This window comes from Mus caroli, chromosome 11, assembly GCF_900094665.2.
Source record: "Mus caroli chromosome 11, CAROLI_EIJ_v1.1, whole genome shotgun sequence".
In the NCBI taxonomy this organism is placed as follows: Eukaryota; Metazoa; Chordata; class Mammalia; order Rodentia; family Muridae; genus Mus; species Mus caroli.
In genome coordinates, this window is record NC_034580.1 from 97356475 (window position 1) to 97366600 (window position 10126).

A 10126-nucleotide genomic window follows, 5' to 3' on the forward strand; every position below is an offset into this window, starting at 1 on the left:
TCCTCCTGCCTCAACCATAACAGTACTGGGATTACAGGCATATGCTATCGTGCCCAGCTCTCTGAAGTCTCTAAGGACCCACGTTGCCAGAGCAACCTGCTCAGATCCACTCGTATTTGTCCAGTGGCCTGAAGAGGAGGGCAAGTTGTCATGTCTCTAATTTCCCAGTGGACATCAGGACCCTGGCAGGCTGTCCTACTGCCGCTTTCTCTGCTCCACCCTCTTTCCCAAGAAGAGCTCAGCTCTTTGTTCTAGAGGTTTCCTCTATAATTTTGGTTCCCCTCTGCCCCCCCTTTCAGCTGAGCTCCAGGTTGCCCTCCATCTTTAGCCAACCCCCACTTCCCTTCCTCAAGGCTACAATGAAGTCAGAGAGACGGGGTGCTCCAGATTCTGGGGGGCTAGGGTGAGTCCCAAGCAGCTATCCCACAGTAGCCAGAGAAGAGAGAGATGTACATAAGTACCCCTCCCCCCCAAGAAAATGCCTCTGCTGTTGACTCCTAAATAACAGATGTCTGTCTGCATATTAATGAGATTGGACGAATAATTGGCGAGTTTTTCATTCAGTGTCAGAATGAACCCGGAGGCCTTATGTTCATGCACACAGACACCCCGTCACCCTGACTCTCCCTTCCCCCCAGAGCACAATGAAGCAGATTCAAAACCTGGCAGCTTTGACCCACCAAAGGGAGGGGCAGATGGGAGTAGGGAAGGTGTTAGCAGGAGGGAGACCCCCGTGGTCTGGTTTGCCAGGTTGCTCTGTCTGGATCACCGCCTCCCTGTCACCCCCAGGGGGGTGGTAAAAGCCTTGCATCTGTGCTGTTCCACCATCCTGCAAAGGGGGCCCAGAGAAAGGTGGGAGTCAGTGTAGGTCCTCAAAGGGGCTATCACTGGAGAACAGATCGGTCGGTGGCTGCCTTCTGTGAGGCTGGGCATGGCATGAGCCTCTTACCACTCGGCGTTAGACTCTGTGAGTGGATGTCTAAGGAAAGAACAGAGGGGTTTTCTTTTGCTTTTTTTGTTTGTGTTTGTTTGTTAAGACAGGGCCTCTTTATGTAGCTCTGGTTGTTCTGAAACTCAATGAAGACCAGGCTGGCCTCGAACTTAGAGTTTGGATGGCCTCTGCCTCCCAAGTGCCAGAATTAAAAGTGTATGCCATCACACCCGTCTAGGTTTTTTTTGAATTAAATAACTATTACTCAACAAGGCAGTGGTAGTACATGCCTTTAATCCTAGCATGTGGATTTCTGAGTTCGATGTCAGCCTGGTTTACAGAGTGAGTTCCAGGACCAGTGAGTTTCAAGACAGCCAGGGCTATATAGAGAAACCCTGTCTCAAAAAAAACCAAACCAAACCAAACCAAACCAAACCAAACCAAACCAAACCAACAAACAACAAAAACCCAACTATCAATGGCCAGCTGGGTATTCCTGCCCAAGTTACTCAACCTCTCTGAGCTGCGCTCTACCTTGAAAGATGGTAAGAAATAAAACATGGCTGTCTTCATGTTTGGTTTATAGTAGGCTCCAAGCCAGGTTTGGTAGTGCATGCATGCCTGTAACCCGGCACTCACTCATCAGTTAGAGGATCTCAAATTGGAGGAGAGAAACCAGCAACAAAACCAAACCAAAAAAATGACACCGTGACGTGACGTGTTCTGTCCTCACCTGTCCCCAAAAACACAGAGTAGTTCCCACATCACAAATGTCCACGCCACTCCTGCAAAATCCATCCTTATAAGGGTTAGAGGTAAGGAAGGGTGAGGAGATGAGCTAGGAGACACACACAGGAACGAGCACACCGGACACCAAAGACCAGAATAGGAGACGGAGAGCTAGAACCCCAGGTGAGAAAGAGGAAGGGGGAAGAGACCGCAGGGCTGAAGTGGGCTGAGCCCGGAACAAGAATCTGGACTCGGCTCCTGGTACCGGAAGCCCCAGCTCTAGCTGTTTGACTGCATGCAAGTCTCACATCCTCTCAGCACCTCTGCCAAAGGAGGGGATTGGTTGGCGTTGGCAGGTCCACTCTCAGCGTGCAAACAAAAGTTCCCGTGGCTGATGGAACGCAGGGGTGGAGGGTTGCTGCGCGCCCCCAACACCACAGCCTATCAGTCACTTGTCCCCTGTTTCCCTTGGTAAATGATCTGCTGCGCCAGCAAACAACTGTCCATTGTCTCCTAATGAGGGACGAGCAAGGAAAGCCAATCGCTTATGATGCAAATGAGCCGACGGCTGTGGCCCGCGCTTTCACTGGGTGACTCTTTTCGGCTGTAGCCCTGCGTGGCCCAGTTGGGCCTTTCTCCCTGAGTCCCAGTTCCCATCTGGTGGAGGAGGGGGGGGCGGGGGGAGGGAGAGGCCCAGTCTAGCCCTCACATTGTCTGGCATTGCCACTCCCTGCAAGGAGCCCTGACCCTTTCAAAGCCTCAGAGCTGGGGGCTCAGGTCTCCCTGCTCTTAATGTGGAATTTTGTTTTATTCAGAGTGTACATGAAATTCATAGTACAAACAACTTCTCTTTGTAAGGCGTACAATTCCATGGCATTTAGTACATTCCCAAGGTGGTATAACCACCACCTTTCTGTTCTTAGGCACTTTATCCCCCTGCCTGGGGACTGGAGCCTTTGTGGGATAGCGCTGACTCCTCAGCACAATGGAGGAGTTGTGGAGCCTTGTGTTGGAAAAAACCCTAAAGCTCTTTAGGAATGGAGGGCGAGTCCCGTGCTTGGCCTTTGGTGGGAGAGTGCTCGATGTATGGGTTACACAATTCCTTTTGATTTTTTTTTTTTTCTTTTTTTTTGGTTTTTCCAGACAGGGTTTCTCTGTGTAGTCCTGGCACTCACTCTGTAGACCAGGCTGGCCTCGAACTCAGAAATCCGCCTGCCTCTGCCTCCCAAGTGCTGGGATTAAAGGCGTGCGCCACCACGCCCGGCTCCTTTTGATTTTTAAGCTTTCGGTGAGGAGCCAGAGTCGGTTCCTGCACAGATCTTGGTTTTGTGGTTTTTCTGAGCCTCTACCTGTCTGGAATGATCTCACCAGCAGTTTTAGAAGCCCTAGGAGACTCAAAGACAACCCCTGAAAATCCTTAGTTCCAGGAACCCTCTCCTCACCAGGTGCCAGGGGCAAGGCTTGCCAAGGCAATATTTCTAACTTAGTCCATAGTCTATTTTATTCTAGAGCCCTCGAGACTAGGAGTTGGGAGGACCCCCTAGCTGTCCCTGGAGTGTCACTTGCTGATACAGTCATTTTGTCCTATGCAATTTTCAAGGGAAATGGCAAGATACCTGCTTACCCAGTTCCTTTCTTCCTCCAGGACCTTGGGAAGGATTTAAAGAGAGGGAGGGGCTGAGGAGATGACTCAGTTGATGAAGGAAGGACTTACCTGCAAACTTGTGGACCTGAGTTAACCCCCAGTAGTCATGAAAAAGCCATGTGTGTGTGTTGGTACAAAGAGAAATTGTGGGGCATACTGGCAGGTCTAAAGGTCCCAAGTGAGAGACCCTGTCATAAAAAGAGGTGTCCATCAGGTATGGTGATACACACCTTTAATCCCAGCACTTGTGAGGCAGAGGCAGGCAGATCTGTGTCATTTCTAGGCCAACCTGGTCTGCATGATGGATTCCAGGCCAGCCAGCCAAGGAGTGAGGCCCTGTCTCAACCTAACCAAACCAAACCAGAAACAACAAGCCAAGATGTTTGGCTTCTGAGAAAGGCCACCTGAAGTTGACCTGTGGCCTCCACATGCACACACAGGAACACATACCTTTTCCCTGCCAAAAGCAGTGCTGGAATTAACTCATGGTAGTAGCAGGGATTCCACCAAGGGAAAAGCAGTGCTGGCATTAACTCATGGTAGTAGCAGGGATTCCACCAAGGGAAAAGTCTTGAGTTGCAAACTTTCCTTGACCTTCACCAGCCTCCAGATTCCATCCAAAGCTCCCTTCCCCAGACATGGGCCAGACAACTTAATGAATGTATTCTATCTGTGCCCTAATGAATAGGGACACTCCTGAGCTGGCTGGGTCCAGTTTTGCCACCAACTCATAAAGTGACCTGTGACAAGCGCCTGGATTTCTTCTGCCTTATCTATGAAGCAACTGTTGCCCTAGTGAGGAGAGATAATGGCAGGGCTAGTGCTTTGAACTTGCAAAGGCATTCCTAGGAATGTTGTAATTATTTCCACGGGTCAGGGCAGCAGCAGGCTCTCTGGTGAGCAGGGCAGGCCGATGGGAAGGTGTCACCGTTCTGACTGATGACAAAAGGATAGGCTTGCTTATGATGGGCAAAGGAGAATCAAAGAAGTCCCAGAAAGGGAGTTAGCCATGTAGATGCCTCAGATTGTTGAGTAAATGGCTAGGAGGGAATCGGCCTGTTGAGGGGCAATATGTAGCTTGCTTTCCGATGTTCTGAAAGGTAGGGCTAATGGCAGGATACACACTTGACTTCATGGGTCCCATGTAAGTCATTTAGTAAATATTCATTGGATGCTTAACAAGGCAGCTGCCAGGGCAAACTGTGTAATAATAACGATGAAAACAAAGAAACCAATCACTAACCAACCCATCCGAGAGCATAAGCACCTTCTAAGCAAACGGAAAACAGGAGGTAGACATATGTATACATGGCCACTGACAGAAGAAAACGTTACTGTCTAGTACTTTGGAGGTAGAGGCAGGAGGCTCAGGAATTTAAGGTCACTCTTGGTCTCAGTGGGTTTGACATCAGCCTGGGTTACATGAAATCCTGTCGCCAAACCCAGAACAAAACAAAAAGCAAATGACACAAACTGGGCTGGAGAGATGGGCTCAGTGGTGACTAAGGCTCCTGCTCCTATAGAAGATTCAAGTACAGTTCCCAACACCGATGGCTAAGCAGCTCACGACTGCCTGTAATTCCCACTCATATACACACACACATACAGGGTATTAAGAATGATAAAGTTTAACTACATTAAACAAACCAATGGCTGGGTGGGGTGGCTCATGCTTTCAATTCCAGCATGTAGGAGGCAGGGGCAGGTGATCTCTGAATTCAATTTGAGGCCAACCTGCTCTATATAAGTGAGTACCAGGCTGGGTAGGGCTATATAAGAAACAAAGTCAAATACAAACGAAGCAGAGTGGGTATTCTAAGCTTTTTTTTTTTTTTTTTTTTTTAAATTATTGTATGGGTGTTTTGCTTGCATATTTATTAGTTGCACCATGTGGATTTAGTAGAGGCCAAAAAGAGAACATCAGATCTCTTTTCTTCGAACTGAAGTTACAGTTGGGAGCTGCCAGGTGAGTGCTGGGAATTGAACCTGAGTCCTCTGGAAGAGCAGACAGTGCTCTTAACCACGGAGCCATCTCTCCAGTCCCAGGATGGGTACTATAACTGGGGAGTGGTTCTTGTCTGGGAAATCAGGGGAAAGGCTTGGTGAAGGATGGGTGGAATAAGACTTGGGCCTCGCAGAGGTAGTAGATCAGTATTCAGTATAGCTTGAGTAAAGTCTATGAGTTCCTGCAGATACTGAGCCAGGCATCTGAAAAGGATCACTGGATGACACATTAAAGAGTTGGCTTTAAGATGTAAGTGTTCAGAAAACGGGGAAATGGCCAAAGACATTTCTGTCACGTCTCCTCTACATTAGTGCTTCAGGCTCTAATTCCATAGCCTGAGGGATTTCATTGGGCCCTTCCAGAAACTCTTTATTTATTTATTATATGTAAGTACACTGTAGCTATCTTCAGACACCCCAGAAGAGGGTATCAGATCTCATTATGCATGGTTGTGAGCCACCCTGTGGTTGCTGGGATTTGAACTCAGGACCTCTGGAAGATCAGTCAGTGCTCTTAACCGCTAAGCCATCTCGCCAGTCCCTTGGCTTCTTAACTTGGCTGAATGGTGCCTAAATCCTAAGCTGAGATTTCTCTCTTATAAGTCTTTCTGAGTCCTGGGCCCACCACATCATTTCCAAAGAACCCCTGAACTAGAATGCTTCTATGGCTTGTCTCCTCTGGATGGTAAGCAACCTGAAGGCCAGAAGGACCTATTACCTGCTTTCACAACTATAGGATAGCCTCAATCGCTAATTTTGTTTGAGACAGGGTTTTTCTGTCCAGCCAGCTCCTGGAACTCCCTCTGTAGACCAGGCTGGCCTTGAATTTACAGAGATCCTCTATGAGGTCTGTTTCTGCTTCTTGAATGCTGGGATTAAAGGCATGGGCCACCACACCTGGCTTTGATCACTAACCTTATTGTTCTCTGGTGGTCCCCAGAGAAAGGCACTGGAAAATGTACGGGCTGTTTAGCCTGACACACCTTTGAATCTGAGCTCTGTCACTTTTTTTTCCTTAGTGTGACCTAGGGCAAGTAACTGGACCCCTCAAAACTTCATTTTATTTGTCAGTAGGGAAGGATGCATGGCACTGTGGCGTGTGGCAAACAATAGTAATGGATGCTTATGGCTGTTGCTCAGGAACTGGCAGGATCAAGTGGTTCACAGAACCCAAGGCTGGCTCTCTTTAGTCATCTCTTCTTCCCAGAAGCCCCCTGTTCTGCTTGGGTCTTCTCTGTGACCAGTCTACTATGGGGCTGTTTGCATTCTCCCTCTAGGCAGCCTTTCTCTGCTCCCCTCTCAGGGCTGTGGGGCCTTGCACTCCATCAGTCAATAGAGATAAATTACAAAATCATTTGTTTTATTTGTTCTTGTTACCTTGAGGGCTGTGTGAAATTGCCCGGCTTTTGAAAGCCACATTTGCATATCTCTATGCAGGAGTCAAAGGCTGCAGCTGTGGTTTCACTGCTGCGATTTAAATATTAATAAAAACCCTAAACATCTAGCTGTTTTTTTTCTTTTTCTTTTTTTTTTTAACTAGTCTGGCCCTTCTGTTCCTAGGTTGCTAATATAATCTTTGTCCTTGGCTTTGTTTAATTTTTAAAGGGCCATTGTGGAGTTAACCCAAGGCAACTGCTGCAACCTTGGAGATAAGAACCTCTTACAAGCCCCCCAACCTTGTTTATTCTTTTCGGGCTCAAAGATTTACCTTTCTTGGAGACAAAAGGAGATACAGGAACATTTTACAGGATCTTACTCCCCCTATCTCACTTACGGTTCTTAGACTTGAGTCTGCTTTAGTGTTCCAGGTCACTGGGTGGGCCCTATCTGCCAGTTGCGGGTTCAGTGGGTGTAGGGCAGGTCTACGAATCTAGAAGGGCGTCGCTCCACACCAAGGCCTCCATCAAGGGGACATGCTTTGAAACCATGCTACTAAGGCACATGTCATATGCTTTTGGTCTCTAAAACCAGGCATTCAAAGGTTATACACCCATCAGCCACGCTAGGGACTCTGCAACACTGAAGATACTGTTCCAGAATCAGTTGTTTCTACTTGTTTTGTGTCTGTACATGCACACAAGTGGGCCTTAGGGCTCGAGTGATCAGAAGACAACCTTTTTTTTTTTTTTTGGAGACAGGGTTTCTCTGTGTAGCCCTGGCTGTCCTGGAACTCACTCTGTAGACCAGGCTGGCCTCGAACTCAGAAATAAAGGCGTGCGCCACCACTGCCGGGCCAAAGACAACCTGTTGGAGTCAGGTGTCCCATCTCCTTCCACGCTGTGGGTTTGGGGATTGAACTCAGGTGATCTGGCTTGGAGACAAACATGTTCACCTGCTGAGTCATTTCACCAGCTCAGTTTCTTGTTTTTTTTTTTTTTGGAGATAGGATCTTCTGTAGCTCAAACAAGGCATGAGATAGTGAGCCTTCTGTCTCTGCCCCTGGAAATGTGCGCTACATCCCTCACTCTCAGCGGAAGCATAGCCGATCGTGCCTCAGTTTCTGATAATAGGTGTGCACTACCTTGCAGAGGACTAGCTTAGATTCCTCAAGGCGTGAGTGATATTTGTAGAAACCATTTCCAGTTCTGTTTAACCTTCCACATGCCGGGGTTAGAGAGATGGCTCAGCAGTTAAGAGCACTGATTGCTCTTCCAGAGGTCCTGAGTTCAAATCCTAGCAACCACATGGTGGCTCACAACCATCCATAACAAGATCTGATGCCCTCTTCTGGGGTGTCTGAAGACAGCTACAGTGTACTTACATAATATAAATAAATAAATTTACAAAAAATATTCCTGATTTGGACTATTAAAACAAAACAAAAACTTTCCATATTCCGATGCACCCCTTTGATGTTCCCTTGTTTTAGTAGATTTTTAGGCTGTTTGCAGGAGCCAGGCATCTCTGAAGCAGGATGCAGAGGCCTCAATTTCAGTCAGTTTAAGCCATCTGTGAGTGAGCCCCACATTTGTCGAGTAGCTGCCTCCCTCTGTCCGGGTTTCCTTGGGCACATCTGCAGTCCCTCTCACTCTGCCCTTTCTGGTGCTGATTGTCTCCCAGGCTGTCCTTATCAGCTCCCAGCAGCCTTTACAGGCTACATTCTGGGCATCCTGGCTCCTTCCGCTCCAACCGTCCCAACACTGATGCCTTTCTTTTTCTCCTGCATGTTTTTTGTGCCCATACTTTGTGGATTCTGGTTACATTTTTTAGGAGGGAGATAATCAGCCAGAGCCCTTCTCTGAACCCCCTCCCTACGCCTGCCTGCCTGCCTGATAATCCTCTTCCCTTTCCAGCTTCTTTGCAGAATGAGATAAACAGGCAATCTAGGAACCAGTTTGAAAGTGTTGCTTTGCCCAGAGAGGGGTTAGAGATTGCAGGATGGGAGAGTGGGAGGGAATCAGAGGTCAAAGGTCCAAGATTCACACCATCATCACAACTTTTTTTTTTTCCAGATAGAACCTTTAAACTAGGGCAAACATCAGAGGGCAGGGACAGAAGTGGACTTCTAGAAAAGGCACACAAGAGCTCCAATCAGATGGGGTGTACATGTGCAGAGACTGAGACAATTACATGACTTTTAAGTTTATTTCAGTTAAATCTGCTTTTACCCAGGATCCCACAAAGGCAGGGATGTTCTTGATGCCTGGCATGGTTTTATCAGTGTTTATGAACAACAGCATGTTGCACAAACCATGATTGGTTCCTGGAAATAAGACTTTGGCTCACAGGGAGTGGCACTTATTAGAAGATATGGCCTAGCTGGAGGAAATGTATCACTGTAGGGGTGGGCTTTGAGGTCTGCTATGATCAAGCTCTGCCCAATTCCCAGGACAGTCCCCATCTGCTGCCTTCGGATCAGGGTGTAAAACCCTCAGCTCCTCTAGGTGCCTTGTCTGGCTGCACACTACCAGGCTTCCATCATAATAGACTGGATCTCTGAAACTGTAAGCCAGCCCCAATTCAGTGTTTTCCTCTATAAGAGTTGTTGTGGGAATGGTGTCTCTTCACAGCAACAAAACCCAAACTAAGATAACCACTAACAATGAGACACATCAATTCCTCGATAAGTACTTACCAAAGTAACAGGTCTGGGAGGCCCTGCTCGGATGAGGCTGAATTGGAAAGCATTTCTCTCTCTCTCTTCTCTTCTACCAGGAATGGATCTCCCAGCTTCCACCTCTCAACTTCCACCTCCCAATCTGAACCAGTATATTTTGATAGTTGAAGAAACAAGCTGGGAGATTGAATGAGTAGGAGTGAGGGCCATGACGAGAAGTTGGCCAGGCAGGTTGCCTTTGTTGACTGCCCACCATGGCCAGTGAAGGAAGCCTTTTTGTAAAGCTCTAAACCTAAATTGCTTTCTTTCCTGGGGTCATGACTGATGTAAGTGGAATGAAGGATGAGCCAGAAGGCAGGCCAGCTTTCTTCAGTCATTTGACAGCTATGGAAAAACCTCATAAATAAGAAATTTATTTCCATTTTTCAAATTAAGTGATGAAGACTGAGACAGAATAGAGTGAGTGTGCTTTGCTCCATTTTTCTACCCCATCATTACTGATGTGTGATGATTTCATCTTTGTCTTGAAGGGGATTCTATTCTCTGAATAGCAAAAGGATTAAGATAGGATGTACAGGTCGGTGGCAGCACACTGCTGTAATCTTAGTATTCAGGAGGCAGAGGCAGGTGAATCTCTGTGTCTGAGGTCAGCCTCTCAGTGTAGGAGGTTCCAGACTAGCCAGGGGTACATAAGACCCTGTCATCCGCCGGGCGTGGTGGCGCACGCCTTTAATCCCAGCACTCGGGAGGCAGAGGCAGG